General features: G+C 46.5%; 3 non-coding genes across 3 annotated transcripts; all 3 read left to right on the top strand.

Annotated features, from left to right (window-relative positions):
• Nucleotides 1-8,669: 8,669 nt before the first annotated feature.
• Nucleotides 8,670-8,741, top strand: TRNAQ-CUG (transfer RNA glutamine (anticodon CUG)). The gene has a single exon. It is a non-coding gene; the product is annotated as a tRNA-Gln (tRNA).
• Nucleotides 8,742-9,486: 745 nt separating this feature from the next.
• On the top strand, nucleotides 9,487-9,559 carry TRNAR-CCU (transfer RNA arginine (anticodon CCU)). Its single transcript has one exon. It is a non-coding gene; the product is annotated as a tRNA-Arg (tRNA).
• Nucleotides 9,560-10,313: 754 nt separating this feature from the next.
• TRNAR-UCU (transfer RNA arginine (anticodon UCU)) lies at nucleotides 10,314-10,402 on the top strand. The gene is given in 2 exon segments: nucleotides 10,314-10,350; nucleotides 10,367-10,402. It is a non-coding gene; the product is annotated as a tRNA-Arg (tRNA).
• The last annotated feature ends 16,145 nt before the right edge of the window (nucleotides 10,403-26,547 follow it).

The following is a 26,547-nucleotide window of genomic DNA, read 5'->3' as shown; positions in this document are numbered from 1 at the left end:
ACCAATGAATAATCCCCTTTTTACTGTTAACAAGCTGGACAGCTCATATCGTCTGGTTTTGGATTACCGGCATTTGAACTCGCATTGCCGTAACTGTGCAGTACAGAATACTCACGGCTCTGCCCTAGTAAATAGTCTTGAGCGTAAACGGTTCAAAACCACGCTTGACATTTCCAATGGTTTTTATGCACATAGATTAGATGGTCTAAGTTCCCAATGGACCAGTTTTACATGCGGCGGCGTACAAAAAATGTTTAAACGACTCCCAATGGGATATAAAAATAGTCCTGGAGTGTTTTCCGCCCGCATAGTCTCTCTTTTGGAGAGCTTCGATCCAGTTGCTTGTTCGTATGTGGATGACATTTATCTCACAGACGACGAACTTTGGGTGCATCTGTGTCGAGTGAACAGCATAATTTGTAACTTTGCAGACATGGGTTACAAGTTTAACTTTGCAAAATCACACATTGCGGAGTACACAGTGTTGTTTCTGGGTTATGAACTTAACCACGAAGGAAAGGGGTTGGCTCCTCAATTCCTGGAGAAATGCGCGCAGTTGCGCTCTCCGACAACGCTGAAAAAATTACAGTCTTTACTGGGTTTTTTAAATTTCGGGAGGACATACATTCCGGAATATGCCCAGCGTATCAAGCCTTTATATGCCTTGGTACAACCATCTTTTTCCAAATCATGCTGGCTGCCTGAGCATTCAGCCATTCTGCAGTCCTTGCAGGCTGATATGCTCGCTTCTGACTACTTACAGACTCGTGATAACCAGACCAACCTGGTGATAAGAATTATCCCTGGGACGGTGGGTTTCACGTACCTGACTTTTAATGAAGGGGATACTGTACCTATTGCTTACAAGTCACACTTGTACACTTCGGCTGAACTGCGTTTTTCCACTGTGGAGAAAGTTTTAACGGCTGTGCAGATGGCAATTCTTAAGGAACGTGCCCTGTCGCAGGGAAAGTGCATGTTGGTGGTTACCCCGTGTCCTGCCTTGGAGGCGGTCACGAAAGCCAGTGTACCGAATTCTAAAGCTTTGCACCCTCGGTGGATTCAGTGGGCTACATCCTTGACATCTCAGGATGTCACGTTTATTTTTGACGCCGCTTTACGGTCGCAGGAGTATTTACAGTATGAATTTGTTCATCCTGCTCCTTTAGCAATGCGGCCGTTGGAGGATTTCCATTGTATCATTTACACGGATGGTTCGGCGCAGGTTGCGCATGGCTCTAAACATGCCTACGTTTCCGCTTGCGCCATTGTAGTCGGTGCCATGGTGAACGATGAGTTCAAGTCCAGTGTTGTGCACACGCAAACACTAGGGGACTGCACCGCACAATTAGCTGAGCTTCGTGCTCTTATGCTCGCATTGGAGTACGCTGATCCTTGTGTGACGACTTTAATCGTAAGTGATTCTTACTACTGTGTCCAGTCTTACAATGAGAACTTGTTCTTTTGGATTCAGAATGATTTTCGTGATTCCAAGGGTAGCACAATAAAACATAAAATGATCTGGGTCCGAGTGGCGGAACTTAAAGAGAAACTGCCGCTCGTGTTTGTGATTCATACTCTTGGCCACCAGCGCGTGGGGGTCCACGCTGTTGGCAACTCGCTTGCTGATGAAGCAGCGAAGTCAGCGGTATCAAAATACTTAGTTGCAGCAGTCACGAGGTCCAAAAGCAAAATAGATGATGACATCTTGGCGGCTGTTGCTGCCACGGAGAAGGGAGGTAAATATCCTGCGGGGTTCCCTTCGAAGTACACATACCACTTAAGTCCCGATAAGGTTCCTTATGTGAAAATTCCTGAAGTTGGAGAGCGTCTAGTTCCCAACTCGGATCGCAGAGCTTCTCTGATTACAGCGGCTCATGAAGGTGTGGCGTCTGCGCATGCGAGCGTCTCAGCCACTGTATCTCAGCTACAACAGAGGTTCTGGTGGCGGGGACTGTACAAACAGACGCGCGATTATGTCCTTATGTGTGACATTTGTCAGCAGATCAAGCCTTCTACTGCTGCGCGTCCGCCTCAGACACAGTTGTACATCTCTAATAAACCACTTGGTTGTGTTTATTTGGATCACTGCGGTCCTTTTTCTTCTGATACTGCGTATAAATACATCTTAGTAGCAGTTGACTCATGCACACGCTTTGTATGGGTATGGCCGCATCGAAGCGCTGATTCGCGAACTGTCATTAAGGATTTGCGTGTCTTTGTGGGAATCTTTGCTTGTGGTGCTTTCCATTCGGACCAGGGTCCGGCTTTCGCCTCTAAGGCGTATAAGGATGCTATGGTTTCGTTGGGAGTACAGGTGAAGTTTTCAAGTCCCTACAGGCCTGAGGGCAATTCTGTAGTAGAAAGAATGAACCGCGACTTAAAGCAATCTTTGACAGCCCGTGTTATAGGCACTGGTAGAAACTGGCTGACCCACCTCTATGGCGTGCAGCGTGCGCTTAATAATCTCCCTAGAAGGTCTCTGGGTGGGCGGACCCCATACGAAATGCTCTTTGGTATCAAGATGTACGTCCCTGACCTCGATGGTGCAGACTGCCAGGCCCAGGCCGCGGCCTTTGACGTAGATGAACATTGCAATGTTTTACAGGATCTACAAAAGACCAGAGACAGTCTTGCAAAGGAACACTTGCCCTCCACGTCGGATGATGCGTTGCAGATCCCGGTAGTTGGCTGGCTACCCCAAGTTGGAGAACTGGTTCGAGAGAAGATCGATAACAAGAAAGAGTTTGGTCCCTCATATCGAGCGCCGGTTCGAGTCCTTGGAGTGAAGGGCACAAGAACAGTCATTTTACCACCACTTCCAGGTCGTAAAGAAAACAGATTTATTTCTATTGACAATGTCAAGACACACAGGGTGGCCGATTCTTCATAGCATGACACCGGCTGTATCCTGTCCTTCCATGGTGAGGCACTCTGTGCTGGCTATTACATCTGGTGCAGATCAGGAGGTGTCGCTCGAGATGCCTGCTATATCCAGTCCTTTATTAAATACTATTCCTGTTACTAACATTGATGAGGTGACCTATGCAGATCCTGCAGATTTATCTATGTCCGATTTACAAGCTCGTTTGGCTAACCAGTCCAGATTCTCTTTTGACTCTCATTCGGAACTTTCAAAGAAACCATCGACTATTGCAAAATATGCCACGTTGTTTAAAAAACATTTTCTAATTCCACCTTGGACATACATTTGGCTGATACTATTTTCGTTTTATCTTTTTATGTCAATTGGTTTTGTGTTTTATTTTTTCCGCCTGATCGATGGCCATTATGTGAAAGAAAGATCAGGAATTCGGTACCTTAATGGAACATTGGCCCCTCTTTCCTCCTCACATTCAGCACACAGACTAAAGAGAGACTTACATTCAGTAGAGATTACTGCTTGGCCTGTCCTTGATGGGATTGTGTGGGATGCGGTTAGGTTTCAGATACATGGCCCCACAGAAGTTATTAATGTTCCTAATGTGCTTAGAGTAAACATGGGAGATGTGATTAAGCAAAATATTCGTTCTGATGATTGGGATCTTCAGGCCGTAGAAGCATTGTTCTCTGATTTGAAATATTATGCGGCCTTTGATGCTGAGGATTTGTACTTGGATTCTGTTAATTATGGTGATTTGTTTTGCTATCAACATTATGGGAATCATTTCTTACACAAAACGAGTTCCGTGAGGGTTCCGGTAAACTACACACAGTGGGAACATTGTCCTGCGCCTTTGCAAGGGAGCTCGAGTACATTTCTAGGAAAATACTTATATTTTACAGATTTTAATCAATCAAATCCTGAGTCGTTTTATTTTAAAGTGAAACAGAAATTCATGTCCAAGGTCAGACTTACCGATACAAAATTGCTGTATTCAAAGTCCTTTCTTGACAGGTTAGCTGTAGAGGGCTATGAGTTATGGAAGGAAGCTATTGACCTTAAATCGGTTTGGGGTACCAAAGATTGGCAGGTACAAGGCACTGAGGCTTTGCATCGTGCATGTCTCATCCCGAATCACATGTTGTTTTTAAATTCTACTATTTCCCAGACAACATGTTTTGGATTGGCTACTTCTAAAAAATTAAATGCACCAACCATCCCTGATTTGGAAGAATATTCAGGTTGGAATAATTTCACTACATTGTCCATAAGTGAGATGCGAGACCTATTGCACAATTCCTCCTTTAATATTTCCAGTTTTGATCCAGAGGGGTGGCTTTTGTGGCAAAGAAGCTCTGATTCTTGCCAACGTCGTTTTTTGGGTTTGTCTGAAGGTTTTAAACACATCAGGCCGGATCCCCGTTTTGAAACAGATCACACAGTTACTACTTATTCAGTAGGCAAATTGTGTCAGACCTGGTTGCAACATTCCACTTTGGCTGCAGTAAAACTGCATCTGTCACGTTTGAATGAGAATATAGACCTGAATGATTTTATAAAAGGCCCGGCTAGGGGTAGATCTAAACGCTTTATTTATGCTGTTTACAATGAAATTTGGAAATTTTCACAAGTTGAGGCAGCTAAACGCCTGAGGGCTATTGATCAAGCAAATTTGGAAAAAGTGCTTGCAGTGGTCGATAACAGTATTAACATGCTTTCTTCCAGAATTTACACATTGGATAATATTGTTTCTTCTGTTGTTGATATTGTACATGATGAAGTGTCCACGTTATACCATGGTCAGAATCAATTGCGTTCTGTAATGCAGTTTGCCTGGACCCTACAGACACTTAGGGCTGGTCGAGTTCCCTGGACCTCATTGAACGTTTCATCCCTTTTCGCCCCTTTTAATCTGACTGAAAAACAGCGCATGCTTTCAATGCGTGATGCTTCATTTTCTATGTTACATATTGAGAAGCTAGAATCCTTACCTTTCTCTGTTGCTGAAACCACTACTGCCACGTGGCTTATTCATGGATTGATTACATTACCATTTCCCTTATATAAATTTACTAACTGTATGCGGTATATTGCTATAGGACGGTATGAACCACTAGGCAATGCATTCCTACATGAGGCATGGTCCTTACCATACACATACAGATGTCTGAAGGATGGAAAAGAAGTGAATCTTAATTGTGAGGAATGCACACAGTCACCTGACCATTCATTAATATGCAGACACATTCAGTTACACGGTTCTTGTAATCAGGACCGCCCAAATTTAGCATGTGTTTTAAAAGGCACGCCAGTTCCAGCAGTGGTTCCCACATTTACATTATTGGCTAATGGTAGTTATTTGCTTTTAAACAACGAGTTATGTTGTGGGTTATTAATTGGTGTGGCTTATGTGGTAACTGTATCAGAGCGTGTGGTGTGTTGCAAGAATGTTCTATACCCACCCACGCATGGGTCTTCAGATGTCTCCATCTGGCCACGGATTCCAACCTTGGAAGCGAAGTTCAATGGTTTAAGCAGAATAAGGGCCCTTTTGTCTCAAAAACAAGTGACCCTGAGTTCGGCCCGGGAAACTTATGTCCTTCACATAGCTAACACCTGCACAGAGGTGCAGGCGCTTTTAAATACTGATTTGCCGTTTCATTTCTGTGAGCTAGTGCACCAGATTTTTAATGCTTCTTCCACGACTGGGCTCGCACATTTTTTTAAATTGGTAAGCAGTGGCCTCGTGACTACGTTTGAAAAAGTTTTTGGTATCATTCCCACGTTTTTCCACTCTATTTTTTCGAGTTTGTTTGGCGGACTACCTGTGTTGCTGGCTGTAGCCGCTGGCATTTTGTTGGTGTTTTTCTTCATAAAACATGGATGCCCATCCTGCGCAAGAAGCCGTTCAACGCCTCCTGACACTGTGCCGTAATCGGATGCTCAATTACTATGGAACTTTGCCGCTTGCAGCATTAAGCACGGCCTATAGATTGTCATTTCGGTTCACCGACTTCACGTGTGTCCAACCTGTGTTTCACTGCCTGAGCTGCGAGTTCGATTGGGCCATTGATTTGTGCCTATGCTTGAGGACTGCTCCTGACGTCGATTTTGATCAGCTAATGCGTCCCGTGGTGGCTCACGAGCTGATCTGTTCTGGCGAAAGAGTTATGGCCTTGGCAGCGATAAATGGAGTTCTGGGCCAATGGGAGATCTCTGCAGCGGCGGATGCCTTTCTGACACACAGCGATCTGGTGAACCCACCGAGTTGTCCTCTGACGTTACAGGAGGATCCGATGCTGGAGGAGCACGTATGTTCTTTCCCATTGCTGAATTGGATTGCTGAACTATTTTCGGATGATGGCAGTGATTTCATGCTGGAGGCTGTTGCAGCTTTCTTTGCATATACTTTCCAATCATGACATGCCTGGGAGGAATGCTTTGTTGTGAAATATGACTTTCCCCTCGCTGAATTGGAGGGATGGACTGTGTTCAGCTGATGGAGAGTTCAATCATGTGATGTCGCTGAGGATAACGTCAATGTGGCACATGACTTTGGATATCGGATAAGTGCCTTGTTTTTTCTCTTACAGACATTTGAATTGCTGCGGCCTGGTCCTACATTTCATATTTTTGAGACCTGGCGGATAACTTTTGGTTCGAAAGTTTTGTTTTTATTTTTAGACTTGAGGCCACTGTAGGAATTCATACATATTCATTCATACATATTTTTAGCTTATTTTAGCTCAAGATTATTGAACTTTGCTTTCAATTTTTGTATCTGATTTAGTATTGCCTTTTCCCTTATGTTTGACGGTGCTCGGACCAATGGGGGGGTGTCATATGGATACTTCGTTACATATATTGCGTTAAGTTAGCATGAGTGCATTACATGTTTAAACAGCCTTTTTTCCTTCGGCTTCAGTTTTGCACACGACACATACTTGTTGTTGTCGCTTTCACCCTAGAAGCGGTGAGGTGGTTTATTTGAGAATAATATGTTATTTCTATGCTATCAGCTTTGCCTGGTACACTTGGTACAACTGTCTGCACACTGAGAGCTGCACACTCTAAAATTAACCTAACACAAGGTTACTGGGAGGCCTGATCCTCGCACCACATTAGACATAACACAAATAATGTTGATGCCAACATTTTGGGCTCTACGCGGGTTTAAGATAGAGTTACACGGAATGAACGTAGACACTTGGTGCTGCGCATGAAGAGAGCTGGTAGCTGTTGATGTGATCTACTCCTACTGACATTTAGAGGTATGGGGCCGCCCTGCTAAAGCCCGAATGAGACCTTCTTATATATATAAAATAATATACTAAATAGGGTGCGCGAAATATAGGTGATATAGATTTCTATAGATTTTGCATTATAACATGCTATCACCATTTGCTTACTATGGATTAGTGACTATGCTGCTGACTCTGATTTTTATAATCTGCATTTTGGTATTATACAAGATACTGCGTTTGAGAACTTTGCATTGAATAATAAATATTTCAAACTTGCACTTGTGTTCTTTGACTCTCAGTTTTGGTTTGAAATGATTATATAACGAAAGAGTGTTCATGTGTTCCACGATTCCTGAGGTATTCTAAAGTTCATGTTCTGGTTTGTCTAAGACATGGATCATTCCATAATGAGCCATGAGACACTGTAGCTAGCTAGGTAAGGGGATTTCTGACACTGAGATGAGTTTTGGATCATCCTAACTCACTGAGGTTCTAGATCTCTATGCAAAGTTCTGTGAGAGAACGGAAACCCTGCTACAGGCCGGTGCCCAATCCCAGCTGTGGGCTGCTTTTTTTAGGCAGTCTGGGGGGCGATTTGGCGGTTTCTCCATTGTTCTGATGCTGCCAGCGGCCCATCGGGTGCCTGAGTGGCCTTTCGGGATGTAGATGGACGTCCATTACCTCCCTTTTATCAAAGGTCAGAGGTGTCACTCCCTTTCTCTCGCTGGGGCCGGCCTATTTACATGAGCGGAGGCAAAAGTGGCATCACTTGTATTCATGTGTTTTACCAGTGCAAGCTAATGCGTGCATTTTTTTTACCCCCCCCCCTTTTTTTTATAAAACTTTGCAGAAGCAGTGTTTTGCAAAGGCAATATGCAAATGTGGGCCACTTTTTTCTATCGTGCCCGGGCCGATTTTTAATCCCAATCCAACCCTGGGTGTTATGTATCTGTTCCTGGCAGCTGCAATAAACAGATTTGGAAAGGCAAAGAGAACATGTTCCAGATCTTGCACCCCACCTTTGCATAAGTCACAGAGGTTAGACCCTCCTCCTTTTGGCAAAGTGTTAAAATGTGCAAAAATGAGAAAATAATATGGTAACACTATGACAAAGTTTGCACCATTATGCTGCAAAAAATCCCTTTTCTTGCTCAAAACTGTGCACATACCAAAACGGCGATTTGCACGATTGTCTTAACTTAATATACACTTATTTTGACGTGTACTTATGTTGGTTGTCTATTTACTTACTTATACAGAATTGTACGACCTCCTCTGATGTGTCTGGAAACGTACCTTTCGTCCCAAATTTGTATCCTGAATTTTGACCCTTTGTCCTGAATTTGTGTCCTGAACTTTGACCCTTTGTCCTGAATTTTTACACTCACTGACCTGAATTTGCACCTATGCCAGTTGGTCACCCTAGCCTCGAGAGCACAAGGGAGCGGATTTCAAGTGACTAAAATCAGAACTAGAAACTACAGCCAACCCCCTCCCCAGCCCAGTAGTAAAATCTGCGAGTGGGGGCGGAGCTTCCAGGCGGTTCCATGGTGTAATGGTTAGCACTCTGGACTCTGAATCCAGCGATCCGAGTTCAAATCTCGGTGGGACCTGAACCTTTTCTATTTGTTCAGCAATTAGTTGCATTTTACCTGACTTCAGTCTTAAAAATAATCAGTACGTTTGTCTTCACGAACAAATGCTTTGTTTTTATTTTTTTAAGCGTCACATACAGGGCTTTCACTTTAATGGCGAAAAAATGAGGCGCTTTACAAAAATATAACATTTGCAATGCAATAGCTCAGACTCAGGCAAATGTTTCGTCTGTTTATTGTTTCATTTTTCAGTCTCGTGCACTGCAGCGAAATGGATTAATTAACCGAATCAAGTAAGCTCTACTGACTCAAACTTTAATCATCAAAGCAGTCGGGTTTTTGAGGCTTGGCTTTAATTGTTTTGCACCTGACCCTGAAAATATTGATGTAAGTTTATATATAATTTAGTTAATAGTCCAGGCAGAAATCCTGACTCCACGCAGCTCAGTTTCTTTATAGCAACAGTGGCCGATGCAGAAGAGAGTCTCTTTCGCCTAAACATGGATCGAAAGTTAGACGCTTAGCTGGGGGTGAAAGAAAGATGCTTTGCCGTTTTTGCTGGGGTCCTCGTGGCTGAAATGTGATGGATTCACCGGTTCACGGAAACGCCGCCATTTCAAACTGTGTTCACCACAGCGTGGGTGTTTTCAAAGATTGTAAATATTTACTTGTTTTATACCTTAGTAGGAACGCTGACTGAGTAGAGCATGCCGTGCGTGCAGAAGGTGAAAATAATGCTCAATTGTGTCATCTGTGTCAAGCAGCCCCAGTGGCCTAATGGATAAGGCACTGGCCTCCTAAGCCAGGGATTGTGGGTTCCAGTCCCATCTGGGGTGGGTACCGATCAGTTTTTGCATTTTATCCTGTTTTGTCTGTATCTTCACTCTCAACATTAGGATTGTAATGTGGGTGTAGGGGAAGTCAAACGTACATCTAGGGGTCCAATTGCACAATATTATACCAGAAGATGCATGATCAATCCCGGCTTCCCTCTTGACCAAATTGTGTGATTCTCAGCAATTATTTATTTCACTTTCCCTCTTTTTTCTTCATGATCACATATAAAATTACCATGACATACATGAGTTCCAGATGTGCGCTGGAGGAAACCAGCTCCAGTGTATGATTTTATAAACTATAATGTTGTCCATGCCTAATAGCCACATGGGCCCCCCCCAAAGAGCGCTTATAACAAATGACTTGCTGCCTCTTAGTTTACTATTGTTAGTGTGGGTGGAAGGGAAGCATGAATGTTTCCTAAATTCACGTTAGATAAATATCACTTAAAAAAAACCAATTCTCAATGCACTGAAGAAATCCGATATACAAATCCTGTTAGAAGAAACAAACATCATTATCGCTCAGCGGTGAAAAGCTTCCAGCCCAGCGGGAGGTAAAAAATAACCCGGACCAAAATATCTCACACGCCCCTGAGACCCTGTGAGTGGAGCTAACGCATTCCTCGTCCGTCTCCTCTCTAGAAATACACGTGCACGAACGTTTCACTTTTGTTTCTGCAAAGAAAGACTCGAGCATCATTTTTTCTGTACACCATCAGGAGTGCGCTCTGAGGCGCGCGCTTCCACAGGTGGCTCTGTGGCGCAATGGATAGCGCGTTGGACTTCTAGGCAGGCTGTGAAGGCATTCAAAGGTTGTGGGTTCGAGTCCCACCAGAGTCGTTTTGAGACACAGTGCCCCGAATTATGACAGAAATGTTCATTCATAATTGTTCACAAAGAGCACAAGGAGCAGAATTAGTTTGCACATGTTTTTCCAGAGCTGCTTTTGGTTCCCCAGCCCGGCCCTGGGGCTCTGTACAGCCCCTGCTCCTGGGAGCCCTGATGAAGACCTCCTGTACTCTGCCTGTTAGCATCACACATGGGCCAAAACGTGTGAGCAGAGACTCCTTCTCACATGCAGGACACTTACCCCCTTGGGTGCGTAGAGTGCACGGGGCAGGGAGGGGCGTCATCCACTCATTGCTGTACAGGTGTGAGGGAGTCTTTGCGCTTTGTGCTCACAGGGTCTGTGGTCTTTTTACACCAGGGCGATTTCACCAGAGACCGCGATAGGTTATCTGTGGGGGAGTCCTGGACCGGGTCAGGGGTGGTAGAGTGGGGTCCAGACAGGTTCTGGATTTGGTCACTATTCTTGAGATGGACAGAGAGTGCAGGATGGTTTTAACAAATATTCCTGTTTGTGCCTCAGTTGTGGCTACACCAGCACCGCGCGGCGCTAGTCCACATGATCTGTGTCTCTGGGAGCTACAACATCCTCCAGAGGATACAGCAGCCCCCCTTAATGCCCCATCACACCTGATCCACAAAGCTTGATTATGGCGGGGAGCGGTGAGGCTGGGGGCTTTCACCAAGCTACCTCATTGAAAAGCACACCCACCACCCACATCTACAACCACCATCCTGTGTGCCCCAAACTGGTGGACCTGGAGGGAACATCAGCCCTGGAAGAGGGTCTCCGTATCCAGCCCTGGGGGGCACATCTGGCAGGGTCGTTGAGGGTCTGTGGGTCTGTTCCAAGCCAGACAATAAAGCCGGCTGCTAGGTATAGCCCTGGCACCCTGGCATCTCTAACCACAGCGCAGGAGCATCGTCTGTCAGTCAATGAGACATCTCTGGATCACTGATCGAGTGAACCTGCTCCATGTTTGAACATGGCTGAGACTAGAATGTGTACAGCAGAGCTCTGCTCTAGTCTCAGGGGCTGACATCCCTTCTCAGGGGCTCTGCTCTCGTCTCAGGGGCTGACATCCCTTCTCAGGGGCTCTGCTCTCGTCTCAGGGGGTGGCATCCCTTCCCAGGGGCTCTGCTCTAGTCTCAGGGGCTGGCTTCCCTTCTCAGCAGAGCTCTGCTCTAGTCTCAGGGTTAACCATTACAAGAATGGGGGGACCCTAAAGGTATGGACCTGGGTATCAAGTAATATAAACAAACAATGGTCCTAGACCTATAGATTTTTGGTACACTGGTCAAATCAGGAATTGAAAATTATTCAAGAAATAGCAACTTCGGTTAGTCTGCTATATGTGAAAGACTGAATCTTTAAGACAAAACTTTACACCACGGTACTTTAGAAAAAATATATATTCTTATTTAATTTTTATATATTCAGATTTTTACGCAATTTTGTCAATATTTTCAATAAAAACATACAGGTTGCCCCAAGATAGGAGAGTGCAAACAGAAAATGTGGTTTCAAAGGGGTGAACAAGTGAAGTGAAAGGAAATGGCACAGTGGTAAATAAGAGACAAGTTTATAATTTAAACAATCAATACTGAATACGAAAATTCACGAAATAACAGTATTGGACACATAGCCAGCAAACATCAGTTCATTTGAGTTACGGACGACAACATTGTAGGGTTCTCATAACAATATCCACAGTCTTGCACTGCCTACAAAGTTGGGAAGATACTGGTCTAAGGTGTGTATGTAGAGAATGTCGACGTTTCGACTCGACTTTTTCCCGAACGGTAATTTAGACCTGGGGATTGCGAGTCTTCATCAGGACAGAGAGCAAACAACGAGGCAACCAGGGAGTATTCAATAACCCTAAAAACAAAAAGGCGAACATTCGGAATTATTATCCGTGGTGTAAAGGTGCAGCCTATCCCCACCGGGAAATGGCAGATCCTCTTACCCTTTGTGGTAGAGAAGGTGTTTGGTTAGGTGATCCGAATTCACCAACGTCTCAAACAGGAATCCTGTAGAGACAAAATTGGAATAGGGTCTAGAATGTATCCCAATCCCTAGGTAGTACAACCTTCTCCAAACAAGTCACATTATGACAAAACCAACTAGGAACTATTGTCATTTTTGCAGTGTGCATCGCAGGAGTGACATCTTGGAATTTTTCCCTTCGTGGAGGCTGGGCTCATACACAGTCAAGGTAATTGACACTGTTCAAATAGTAATACACCAATTACCTTCAAATAGCGAATACAGGGTATACTGATGATGTCTAAATTAATTCCAGGTATCACCCATCGTGTCCACGTAAGAAACAACGTCTCCTTGTATATGGACTAAATATAATTACAAGGTAAAGAGATGCCCCTGTTATATTATTATAGGTGGATTTAACTACCTAGGGATTGGGATACATTCTAGACCCTATTCCAATTTTGTCTCTACAGGATTCCTGTTTGAGACGTTGGTGAATTCGGATCACCTAACCAAACACCTTCTCTACCACAAAGGGTAAGAGGATCTGCCATTTCCCGGTGGGGATAGGCTGCACCTTTACACCACGGATAATAATAATAATTCCGAATTTTCGCCTTTTTGTTTTTAGGGTTATTGAATACTCCCTGGTTGCCTCGTTGTTTGCTCTCTGTCCTGATTAAGACTCGCAATCCCCAGGTCTAAATTACCGTTCGGGAAAAAGTCGAGTCGAAACGTAGACATTCGTTTTTATTGACAATATTGACAAAATTGTGTAAAAATCTGAATATATAAAAATTAAATAAGAATATATATTTTTTCTAAAGTACCGTGGTGTAAAGTTTTGTCTTAAAGATTCAGTCTTTCACATATAGCAGACTAACCGAAGTTGCTATTTCTTGAATAATTTTCAATTCCTGATTTGACTAGTCTCAGGGTTGACATCCCTTCTCAGCAGAGCTCTGCTCTAGTCTCAGGGGGTGGCATCCCTTCTCAGGAGAGCTCTGCTCTAATCTCAGGGGATGACATCCCTTCTCAGCTGAGCTCTGCTCTAGTCTCAGGGGGTGGCATCCCTTCTCAGGGGCTCTGCTCTCGTCTCAGGGGCTGACATCCCTTCTCAGGGGCTCTGCTCTCGTCTCAGGGGCTGACATCCCTTCTCAGGGGCTCTGCTCTCGTCTCAGGGGCTGACATCCCTTCTCAGGGGCTCTGCTCTAGTCTCAGGGGCTGGCTTCCCTTCTCAGCAGAGCTCTGCTCTAGTCTCAGGGTTGGCATCCCTTCTCAGCAGAGCTCTGCTCTAGTCTCAGGGGGTGGCATCCCTTCTCAGGAGAGCTCTGCTCTAATCTCAGGGGATGACATCCCTTCTCAGCAGAGCTCTGCTCTAGTCTCAGGGGGTGGCATCCCTTCTCAGCAGAGCTCTGCTCTAATCTCAGGGGATGACATCTCTTCTCAGCAGAGCTCTGCTCTAGTCTCAGGGGGTGGCATCCCTTCTCAGCAGAGCTCTGCTCTAATCTCAGGGGTTGGCATCCCTTCTCAGCAGAGCTCTGCTCTAGTCTTAGGGGGTGGCATCCCTTCTCAGGAGAGCTCTGCTCCATTCTGTTCTAAGCTGCCCCTATATTTCTGTATTCTGTATTTTGCCTCTGTGCCATTTGTTTTTTGTGCCCGTCTGTCCTCTATGCCACTCGTTTTTCCCCCGTTTTTATGCCCCTTTTGCCTTCTGTTCCACTTGTTTTTCCCTCATTTTTTGTGCCTTTCTGCCCTCTGTTCCACTCGTTTTCCCTCGTTTTTTGTGCCTTTCTGCCCTCTGTTCCACTGGTTTTTTGTGCCTTTCTGCCCTCTGTTCCACTTCATTTTCCCCTCGTTTTTTGTGCACTTCTGCCCTCTGTTCCAATAGTTTTGTGTGCCGTTCTGCCCTCTGTTATTATTATTATTATTAAAGGGGCTTGTAAAGCGCCTGGTGACGCCTCCCGGCGTATCCCCGCGCTGTGGAGAAGAGTCAGAGTGTCTGAGGGAAAGGAGCTAAAGGCTGAATAAATAGGTTTTTAGCAGTTTTCTAAATGTGGACTCATTATTCGCTAGCCTAATGTTGGTGGGAAGGGAGTTCCATTTATTGGCTGCCAACGATCGGAACGAACGACCTCCCATTCTCGCTTTTTTTATACGAGGGATCTTGAGCAGACCCATTCCCATGGAGCGAAGGGATCTGTTAGGCTCATAGGGAACGGCGAGGTCAGACAAATAGGACGGTGCTTTATCAGAGATGATCCTATAGCACCATAGAAGTGCTTTAAATAGGATTCTCTTCCTAATAGGCAACCAATGAAGGGTATCCAAGGTGGGTTTAGAGGGCACTCTTCTAGGAAGTCTCAGCACTAGCCGTGCTGCTGAGTTTTGTAGCACCTGCAGTTTCCTGATGTTTTTTTCCGAGGTGACTAGAAGAAGCACGTTGCCATAGTCCATTCGAGAGGTTACTAGGGCCTGAGTCATGGTACGCCTAGACTCCAGGGGGAGGAGGTCCAAGGTGCGGTTGAGGGTTTTCATGACCCCAAAACATTTCCGTACCATTTTATGTACATGGCTGTCAAACGAAAGTTTTGTATCCAACCAGACACCTAGGTTCTTCGCTTCCCTACCAGGAGTGGGTAGGGGCCCCAGGCAGGGTGGCCACCAATCTTTGGTCCAGCTAGTGTCCTTACCTCCTATTATTAATACCTCCGTTTTAGAGCCGTTGAGTTTGAGGCAGTGTTTGGATATCCAACCTGCGAGATCACTCATGCAGGTTTTAAAGTTTTCAGCAGCTTTTGAGGGAGCCTGGGACAGGGAGATCAGCAGTTGAGTATCGTCGGCGTAAGAGACTAGCTCTACGCCGTACGATTGGACCACCTCTGCCAGTGGAGCCATATACAGGTTGAACAGGGTGGGACTCAGGGCAGAGCCCTGAGGTACCCCCTGTTCTAAGGCAATGCTATCCGAGAGAAAGTTGCCTCTCTGAACTTGAGAGCATCTGTTGGTTAAGAAGGCTTTCAGCCACCCCAGTGCCTCCTTGGTGACCCCCGCTTTGTTTAGACACTGTAGCAAGATGGAGTGTGCTACAGTGTCAAACGCGGCACTGAGGTCCAGCATAATGAGTGCCATGGTCTTACCCTGATCGGCTCCTTCCTGCAAAGTTTCAGTCGCTCTCAGGAGAGCTGTCTCAGTAGAATAGCCCGACCTAAAACCAGACTGAGAGCTATGTAAGGCCTTGTGAGATTCGAGGTGGGCCATGAGTTGAGTGTTGGCAATTTTTTCTGCAACTTTTGCTAAATATGGTAATAAAGAGATCGGTCGTAGATTCTCATGTTGATCAGTTACCAAAATAAAGAGACGGGCGCTGGAAGCAGGAATCAAGAGCAGAGTTTATTTCTCATGAGGAGAGCATGTCATTTCGGACACGAAACACAGTGTCTTTCGGGAGGTGCTCTAACAAGTGAGCTGAGACTCTGGCTTTTATACTCTACAGAACACTTGATAACACAATCAGGACTGTATGACGCAAAAGAAAGACATCCCTATAATCCTCGTGGTGATCCTATAATCCTCGTGGTGATCCTACCCATATACATTCACAATGGGGACCCTTGACCTGCTGATAAGAGGGGAGGGCAATCACGCAGCTGGGTGTTTTGTAGGATGTGTACGCCGGATCATGGCCCGGGGGGTGGGGTGGCTAAGACCAATAGAGGATCCTTTGAAGAGGAGTGACTTCGTACAATAAGGGCAGTAAATGGTATCTCCTGGCCCAGGCGATGGCCTCGGACATGTGTGGTCAGCCGGACTCGGGGGAAAGGGTCATCAAAGGAGTGGTATTCATGCCGCGTGGACAATCGAGCGCGGAGGGAAGGCTTGTCAACAGAGGGGCATTCATGGAAGGGAAGGAGGTGTTGGTCAGGCGCGGCCGCGACTCTCAAGGACAGGGTCTTGCAAAAGAAGGTTTATGACTTGCCTGTGTGAGGAGAAGGGAGGGGGAGCCAGGGTGGACACAGGGACAGAGTCACATAGAGAGAGAGAGAGAGATAGATCTTATGACCCGTACATGAGAGAGCGGGGGCAGTCGGGTGCAGCTGGGGAGGGCTATGTCCGCTAAGGCGAAGGATGCCTCTTCAAGAGGGAATGGGGGGTTTGCGTGGGTCGAGCAAAAGGGGCTGCCTTTCAGGGCAGGGTCGTGTACACGCAGAAGGGGAGCCGGTGATTCTAATCTTAGGCGGGCAAAAGGGCCAGGGTGCCTAAAATGGCTGTCATGTATACATGGGTACAGGCCTTTGCTGGCAGTAGGATGTAGTTAATGCTTTACGGTATTCATGGTACGCGCAGGGAGAGGAGTGGGAAAAGGGAAATGAACGTTGCTTATGTACATCAATATTTCTAATTTTCTACAGTCGCCCCTTTTTACATAGCAAAAGTTCATTTTCGTGATCGATGATGGTACATATAAACAGGCACGGTCGCAGAATTAGCATTGTCAATATTAGCATAAGGTATATAATCATGGACAGTTGACGTGTTTGGTAGAATACGGCACATAGGATATTGCATTTGTCGAGTTCCTACCATTTCAAAGCACTACATAGCATAAATGTTTCTGATTAAAAAATGTAACCAATGAACAGTTTTGACCAGGTAGTTGAGAGCGGAATTCAGTTCAATATACAATATTTCTTCGTCCCAGTGTCTTTTTGTCAGTGAGCCATCACTGGTAGGCTCTAGTCCGAGTACTTTCGTTGGCGCTGTTGAGCACCGGCGGTGGAGCTATAGGTCCAGCTCTGTTCTATCCTTTCGCGTTGCAGGGTGCGGTCAGTCCTCTGCTGTTAGACCACAGTCCTGTTCCCTAAACAATCCGGTTGGTGGCGCCTCATGCTCGGCACCCATAGTTCTATGGCAGCACCCTATTCCCAGTGGGATGCTGTTCGTTCCTTTGGCAAAAAGTCACGTGGAAAAGAGGGTGAGTGTGGTCCAAATAGTCGATAGGGGAGAGGGTGGAGTTGGGTCAGAGTTCCTGGGACACACAAAAGGGACCAAGGGAGCAAAGGATAACAAGCAGGCAGGCCCATCCATCGGGCTCAAGGAAGGGGGACGGAGATTCCAGGCACACGTGTGTTTAGCAGGCGGGTGGCTTCGAGGTGGCCCGCCGTTTTTCATTTTCCACGTTGAAGTTGCGGTCTCGTCCCGTATCCTGTTGCTCTGCGGCTCCACCTTTGGTCGAGGTCACACGAGTCCCAAGATCCGCAGCCAGGCTGTACGTCACTTCTGACCCATCTCCTTCGGTGATCGTGAATCTTTGAATAGGTACAAGACAAGGTTTCAGTGAAATGGCAAAAGAAGATATCTATGCATGTGAATTCCTCCCTCAACTCTACGCATTTGGGAGATACGCTCATTGGTCACAGTCAGAGGTCCATTACCAAGCAGTGCATGTGTCAGTATTCCTACTGGGTTCATGGCAGGTCTATTCATCGTCTTATTTATAAATAAAGTGAGGTTCCCATCAACTGTGCATTACATCATATTCAGCATTTTACAGAACATTTCCCATCAGGACTGGCTAACCTTTTCGAACAGGGCGGGGGTGCCATTATCGAGAGTCAGGCAAAAACAGGGTTTTGAGGGTCAACAGCTACTCATGTGCATCAAGTATATATTCGGGACAGCAATTGGGGTTTATCAAAAAAAATGGTGCGGGGATGCTTCGGGCGCTTGCGCTTGGGTGCGAAAGGGGGCGGGGCAATCCGGGCGTTGGGTGTTCAATCTGGACGTTGGCGTTCGTCTCTGAAAAACAGACATAAGGTGCCATTGACATACAGTTCCCCTATAAATGGCCAGATTTGGGGGACTTTAGTCGTCTTACCTGTCCTTTCCTTCTCAGCCAATTCAAGTTCATTCATTTTTGCAGAAAGGAGAGGCAGTAATATGGCGAGATACAATCATTTTAGTTTCGGCCAATTTCGCTGAACACCTTCGCGTTCAATATGTATCAAATCAGACTGGTGCCGGTGGGGCACAATTTTACCAATGAGGGAGAGAGAATAGGGAGACTCTCATAGAGAGTGAGAGTCGTCCGCAATCTAAACGAGCCATTCGGTACACGTATGACATGTAGGGAGAGAGAGAGAGAGAGAGAGAGAGAGAGAGAGAGAGACGTGTACAAAAATAGGTCATTTAGTGCGCTCACAACACAGGACAGCAAAGGTTAGGTAACGTGCAGATACAGACAGAGGGAAGACATAAATCCGTACATTATACACAAACTCAGACAGGGAAGACGGCACATGTATTACACATATATAAGACATTCATGATAAGACAGGAAACAATTGTTAGCCTACAAGATCTGTTTATATATATATATATCCCACGTATCTTTACTATCCTATTTATTTACGTGCCTAGCTCTTTCTACCCTTCCCCCCCTTTTCCCTTCTCGCTTGTCACGCCTGCGAGCGTTCCCTATTACCAATACTCACACCTCGGTTGGTCGATCAGTAATTAACCTGGTCGTGCTAGTTACCCATGGTAGGATCTTAAGCCATCTTTCTGTTTCCTCCTTTGGTGGGAAGTTCTTCAGGCTGAGGCAACGGCTAGTATTGATCGGGGAAACAGTCGGACAGCTTGGCTATATCTATAAGAGTGTGAGAAAAGGGGGTAGCGCATTTTGAACATCAGCCACATTTCGAACTTCCTAGACGGGTGGTGCTGTGGCAACCCTTGCCTGTATAATTTTTCTTTGTCCTTTCCCTATGTAGTCAAACGTCCAGTTACCTTATTTTAACACGTCATTTCTAGTCAATTTTTCGTCATTCAGTACCTGTCCAATTTCTATGTCAGTCCATCCTCTCAGTCGCTATGTCCTAAGGAGGAACAGTCATGTTAAGCCTACGTCTTTTAAAAACTTATCGTTACAACGACTAAACACATATTCCCCCTTTCCCTTTTTTGTCGGTGGTCCAACCGTCGCTCTTCCACACCTCAGCCGACGTTCTGACGTGACCTGCAGAAGGGAGGGAAAGAAGGGGTGGGGGGCAGCATTCAAAGCACATCATCATGCAGTAGTTTGAAAATCTTTTTACCTACCATATACTCGCCCGATCTCCTCGTACTGCATTCCCTTGCCATCTCGGCATTTCAGCCCAGAGGGACCAGTGGTGTCAGATAGATAATCATTGACGACCTGAGTATCTACATGAGCTACTTGGTCGTAACCCTCTTTATCGGGTGCAAGGGTGATGGTCAGGTGGCATTTTCTGTGGTATCATTTTAAGGGTATCTGAAACACTTTTCCGGCTGCTTGTGGCACATAGGGTGGCTGCTAAATATCTGATCCCCTTTGATCTACATCCTTCATCATACTTACTCTTCGCTCACAGTAGTAAGGCATCCAAAACTCATTAATGCAACTGCTACGACCATGCTTTCTTCTTCAAAATACTTTTAATAAACGAAATTGGTGGCAGTTCATTGCATAAAGTGCAGCAGTGCAAATAAAATCGTATTAAAATTTCCTTACAGAGCAAACATGATGCATGTCAAGAATTCATTTTAATTAATTCAAAAATTCATTTATCCAATACTCATTCGTTATCTAAGTTACACCAATTCATTTTCCAAATCATAATCAGTACCCACCCTAAGTCAATTCATTATCCAAGCACATACTCAACGCCCTTCATATCTATTTTCATTATCCCAAAAACTGCACATAGATCTCGGGACAACAAGCTGCGCAACCTGGGTGCAACAAAGTTTATTCAAAGTACGTTTCATTTTGCGGCGGCGCCATTTTAGGTGGGGTCAGGCAAGTTCCAGTACAGTCAGAGAGTCTCTAGTCTCGCGTGGTTGGCCCAGAACTTTCCGTTGGTAGTTCAAAAAGTTTTGCGCTATGCGGTTAATAGTTTAGCAAATGTGGACCATGAGTCAAAAGAGTGGGAAGGGCGGCAATAATTTTCCTACCGGGTCATCCTGGCATTCCTCCGGAACTGAACAAGCCCGTGCCGTGACTTCATTTTAGCCATTTCCAATCCGAGGCTGGTGCCGGCAGGAGTTGCACCGGTGCCGTGGTTCCCAGTGAAGGGGGCGGGGGCACCCATGCGGAGGGATCGAGGTGCCCCCCGGCTCTTATAGAATCTTCAAGGTTGAGGGGAGAAGGCATGGAGCGTGTGCCCGTCCTGGGCAGAAGACCACTTTATGATGTTGACCCTCTTTAAGTAAGAGCATTGGGGTGTCGCTGGAAGCCTCCACCTGGAGGGAGGTGGGGGAGGCTCGTTCGCGTCACCTCCCCCTTCCAGCGACCCCGCGCCGTTACTCGGCTCCGTCGTCTCGATATTGGCCGTGCTGGCTATTGAAGATGGGGGGGGGGTGGTCGGCGGCTGAGGCAAGACAGCCCCCCCTTTCCCTTGACATGTGGCGGGACTATCTGGAACTGTCCAGGCGTCGACATGTGGCAGCACTACCTGTAACTATCCAGGGAATTTGACATGTGGCGGGACTACTTGATTCGCCGCCATTCTCGCCTTCGGCTTCTGCCTTCTTCGTGGGTCGGACCAGGCGAGAGACAGAAGGGGGGGGGGTGGTCGGTGGCTGAGGCAAGACAGCCCCCCCCCCCCGTGGCCTGCAGTGCAGCGGAAGAGGAGAGAAGGAGAGGACTCTGCCATTCTTTGGACCGCCTGCCCAACATCATCTCCTCCCGACCGTGGTCAGGCGAGCCCCTCGTGCCTCGAGGCCTCACCTTCCGGATGGGCGTAACCGCGGACCTGTTGCATTTTGGGAGCTTCCGGAATGAGGGTAGGTACCTATCGGATTGTTTCTATTTCATGTGATCGTTATTTGGGCGTGGCGGGCAATGAGGCAGGCATGTTGGGAGCAGGAACAGGCGTTGAAGCCTAGCTACCTCGTGGCTATCTTTGCTGCCAAACTTTTCGCCATTTTATATTTCTTATTATGAACTATTTCTAATGTTTCTTATTTTTAGTGAAGTCAAAAGCTCATCAGGGGGTTACTGACTTAGCCTGATTTCTTTTTAGTTTTCTTTCTCTTCCTTAGCGTGTTTCGAGCTAAGGCTTTCTGTTAGTAGGGAACGGTGATCACTTCATATTTTTATGTGTCCTTTTCACTAGGGGGTACTTCTGGGCGGACCAGACGAGTTCCCTCCAATAAATGGTCCGGGGTGGAACGAGATTATCGATCAAAAAGGGGGACATATATTCCTTCATCGGGGTATCATCCTGGACAGACCGAGCGATGTATTTCCATCTACTAGGGTAGCCTCCTGGACGGACCAGATGGTCTACCTCCACTAAATGGCCCATGAGCGGGGAGCATATGTCCTCCATAAGGGTAGTCTCCTGGGCGGACCATGCGAGCTACCCCCCAAACAGTGGGGAGTGGGTAGGACTGACGAATTCACAAAGGGGCATAACCTACCCTTTACTACTTGCAAAGACTAGATAGAATATTTCTATTCCACGTTGTTTGCAGGCAGAAAATACCTCAAACGAAACAATTCCTGGAACAACAATGTCCAGGCAACCAACCAATCAGTGGGGAGAAAAACAGGCATGACGGATTACAACGGGGACAAATGTCTGCATTACCTGCCCTTCGCTATCCAAAAAGGAAGACAGAATATTTCTACTCGTCTCAGTTTGTAGACAGGGAAGATCTCAAAGAACAACAATCGACTATCAACCGACTTCAAACAATTCTCAAAGAACAACAATCGATTATTAATCGACTTCAACAATTCTTAAAGAACAACAATCGATTATCAATCGACTTCAAACAATTCAGTGGGGAGAAAAGTAGGCATGACGGATTAATACCGGGGACAAAAGTCTACATTACCTACCCTTCTCTATCTGCAAAGAGGGACGACGTTCCTATTCGCCGCTGTTTGAAAACAGAGAATGTCTCGTTCTCAGAAGAGAACCAATATGTCAAGTAGCCCTCAAAGCTAAATGAACCAATACCAACAATTTTGGTATACAAATACCGATTTTCGATACAAACAATCAATCAATCAGGTGGATAGAACCACCCTACCAATCAGGCGTAAAAACGCCCTACTTAATCTTACCCGGACCGGACCATACGGACAGTTCTTCGATTTCCTCCTCCAGCGCCTGTTCGTTCTCTTACTCCATGTAGCATTCCTGTGGGTTTCCAGTCAGGACAATAGGTCACTTCAAGAGAGGTCCGTTCAGAATTGGTGAAGCTCTGTCGATCGGCAGCCGGGCGAGAGCCCTCTCAAGGCAGGCATGCTCCGATCATTTAGATGTTCACTTCTTCGTCTGGATCTCTCTTACCGCACCCCACGTCACTGATGGACCCCGCGTTGGGACGCCAATTGTGGAACACGAGCCCATAATCCTATCGATGCCCAGGCCGCTGGCGCAAACCGCCTCTTAGTTCCCATGTTGATCAGTTACCAAAATAAAGAGACGGGCGCTGGAAGCAGGAATCAAGAGCAGAGTTTATTTCTCATGAGGAGAGCATGTCATTTCGGACACGAAACACAGTGTCTTTCGGGAGGTGCTCTAACAAGTGAGCTGAGACTCTGGCTTTTATACTCTACAGAACACTTGATAACACAATCAGGACTGTATGACGCAAAAGAAAGACATCCCTATAATCCTCGTGGTGATCCTATAATCCTCGTGGTGATCCTACCCATATACATTCACAATGGGGACCCTTGACCTGCTGATAAGAGGGGAGGGCAATCACGCAGCTGGGTGTTTTGTAGGATGTGTACGCCGGATCATGGCCCGGGGGGTGGGGTGGCTAAGACCAATAGAGGATCCTTTGAAGAGGAGTGACTTCGTACAATAAGGGCAGTAAATGGTATCTCCTGGCCCAGGCGATGGCCTCGGACATGTGTGGTCAGCCGGACTCGGGGGAAAGGGTCATCAAAGGAGTGGTATTCATGCCGCGTGGACAATCGAGCGCGGAGGGAAGGCTTGTCAACAGAGGGGCATTCATGGAAGGGAAGGAGGTGTTGGTCAGGCGCGGCCGCGACTCTCAAGGACAGGGTCTTGCAAAAGAAGGTTTATGACTTGCCTGTGTGAGGAGAAGGGAGGGGGAGCCAGGGTGGACACAGGGACAGAGTCACATAGAGAGAGAGAGAGAGATAGATCTTATGACCCGTACATGAGAGAGCGGGGGCAGTCGGGTGCAGCTGGGGAGGGCTATGTCCGCTAAGGCGAAGGATGCCTCTTCAAGAGGGAATGGGGGGTTTGCGTGGGTCGAGCAAAAGGGGCTGCCTTTCAGGGCAGGGTCGTGTACACGCAGAAGGGGAGCCGGTGATTCTAATCTTAGGCGGGCAAAAGGGCCAGGGTGCCTAAAATGGCTGTCATGTATACATGGGTACAGGCCTTTGCTGGCAGTAGGATGTAGTTAATGCTTTACGGTATTCATGGTACGCGCAGGGAGAGGAGTGGGAAAAGGGAAATGAACGTTGCTTATGTACATCAATATTTCTAATTTTCTACACACATTGGAATTTTCTTTATGGGAAGTACAATGGCATTCTTCCAATCTGCAGGCAGACGGGCTGTGGTAAAGGAGACTTGAAGCACGTGTCTGAAGTAGGGCTCCAAAACAGTTATACTAGCTCCTAGTACTCTGGGGGGAGCAGGGTCCCGGGGGGAGCCAGATTTAATACTTTGGCAGGTTTTCATAAATATTTCCGGTGGGGGGATGGTAAAATTACGTAGGCAAGATTCTGTGCTGGCAACATCTTCCCTCTCAACAAAGTCGAGGACTGATTTAATGTTCCCAGAGAAATTGGCATAGATGTCAGTGATTTTTCCGGCAAAGTACTTAGCGATTTGTTGCAAGTGTCCACCGAGTCATTCTGGGAAGTGTTGTTCGTGGTTATTACAGAGATTTCCTTAAAGATCTTAAAAAGCTCTTTAGAGGAGTTCTCAGCTTCCACGATACGATTGTTATAATGGGATGCTTTGGAGACTCGAATCTTTTTGTTATATTCTTTTTGTGCTGTTTTATATAGGATTTTAATTTCTGGACAAAAATTAGTGCGCCATTCCCGCTCAAGTTTTTTGCAGGCAGATTTAGCTGACTGTAGGTTCTGAGTGAACCACGAGGTAGTTTTCTTAATCCTCTTAATGTTGGTTAGAGTCCGAATAGGAGCAGTGCTATCTAGAGCAGTAATGATACATTTCTGTAGTTTATTATAGGCTGTCTCACAGTCAGATCCTCCTGGAGGTTCTGCCTTTTCAAGTGATTTTATAAAGGTGTCTAGGGAAAAACATTTCCACTTCCTACATTGGTATCGTTGAGCCCTATCAATGTTAACTTCTGTCTCAGCTATCTGAAATTGCATCAGGATTATAAAGTGATCCGACCAGGGTACCGGTTGTGGGGACAGGGACTTCTTTTTCCACTCGTTTTTTGTGCCCTTCTGCCCTCTGTTCCAGTCATTACTTGTGTCTTTGTGCCCTCTGTTCCAATCGTTTTTGTGCCCTTCTGCCCTCTGTTACAATCGTTTTTTGTGCCCTTCTGCCCTCTGTTCAACTCTTTTTTTGTGCCTTTCTGCCCTCTGTTCCACCCGTTTTTTGTGCCTTTCTGCCCTATGCCCCACTCGTTTTTTGTGCCTTTCTGCCCTCTTGCCTTCTGTTCCGCTCGTTTCCCCAGCCGCTGTGGCCTTTTGTTTAGGTATCGCTGTTAATCAGAGCCCCTTCACGGGCTCCGATTAACAGCAATACTTAAACAAAAGGCCAAAGTCTGCCCCGCGCTTTACTAACAAAAGCGTAGAGACAGTTTCCAAACACAGCGCGTACTTTAGCACACGCTGTGTTTGGAAACTGACTACCAGCCGCACAGCAGACATAGAACAGCCAGGTGGCATGGGCCTGTCTCACCCTCCTGCAGAAGAGCCCTGGCTGCCACCAGTCAAGGGTGCCAGGAGGCATGGTTCGCCCTCTCACCCTCCTGCATGAGAGCCCTGGCTGGCACCAGCCAAGGGTGATAGGGACCCACGTAGGCTCAGGCCGCAGAGCAGACATAGAACAGCCAGGGGGCATGGTTCACCCTCTCACCCTCCTGCAGAAGAGTCCTGGCTGGCACTAGCCAAGAGTGCCAGGGGGCATGGTTCACCCTCTCACCCTCCTGCAGAAGAGTCCTGGCTGGCAACAGCCAAGGGTGCAAGGGGCCCATGTGGGCCCACGCAGACATAGAACAGATGCACACATCAGCCCGAGAGGTTGGAGCAGAAATGTGAACTCTTCGACAAGCCTTCATACATCTCTTCTCTGTGGCTTCGGATGTTTACCTCTGGTTGACAATAAAATCTCACTTTAATTAGAAAAGGAAAATGCTTCCAGAGTGCGCTCTCCTTCCTCCCGAGGACAGATGCCTTGTGCCTGCCGAGGAAGGTGCATAAGTATCAAACAATATCAGAAGCCGAAAGCATGGGTGCCGTTGACACACTGTGCATGCATAAGTGTCTCTGCCTGGCACACTGTGCATGCACAAGTGTCTCTGGCACGCGGTGCATGCATAAGTGTCTCTGGTGCGCGGTGCAAGTGCAGGTGTCTGTGGTACATGGTACGTGCATGAGTGTCTGTGGTACATGGTGCATGCATAAGTGTCTGTGGCACGCAGTGCATGAACAGGTGTCTGTGGTACACGGTGCATGCATAAGTGTCTGTGGTACGCAGTGCATGGACGAGTGTCTGCGGTACACGGTGCATGAATAGGTGTCTGTGGCATGCGGTGCATTCATAGGTGTCTGTGGTACACAGTGCATGCATGAGTGTCTGTGGTACTGCTACTCACTAATAAAGGAATAACCTTTAGGCATATCTTGAGGTAATCTTATGCATCCTGTTACACCTAGGACCTCTTAGCAGGAGCAAATTTTGGTTGGAAGCGCAATCTAAATTACGAAAACAATAACTCTTGGAAAGCTCCCATACAAGTTATCTAAAAGCAAGGCACGAACAGCAAGTATTTTAACTTTACCTCCAGAGAGGGGCTTCTCCGCTGCCATGTGCTGTGACAAGTCCAGGGCTTTTATTCAGTGTACGAGCTGGCAATGCAATCAGGAGACTACCTACTCTACTTCCTAATTTGTATTTTTCTTTAGCTTCCTGACTGAGTG

This window comes from Lissotriton vulgaris, chromosome 1_1 (genome assembly GCF_964263255.1).
Source record: "Lissotriton vulgaris chromosome 1_1, aLisVul1.2, whole genome shotgun sequence".
NCBI lineage: Eukaryota > Metazoa > Chordata > Amphibia > Caudata > Salamandridae > Lissotriton > Lissotriton vulgaris.
The sequence above is the reverse complement of the archived record's forward strand: the minus strand, read 5'-3'. Positions and strand labels throughout refer to the sequence as shown.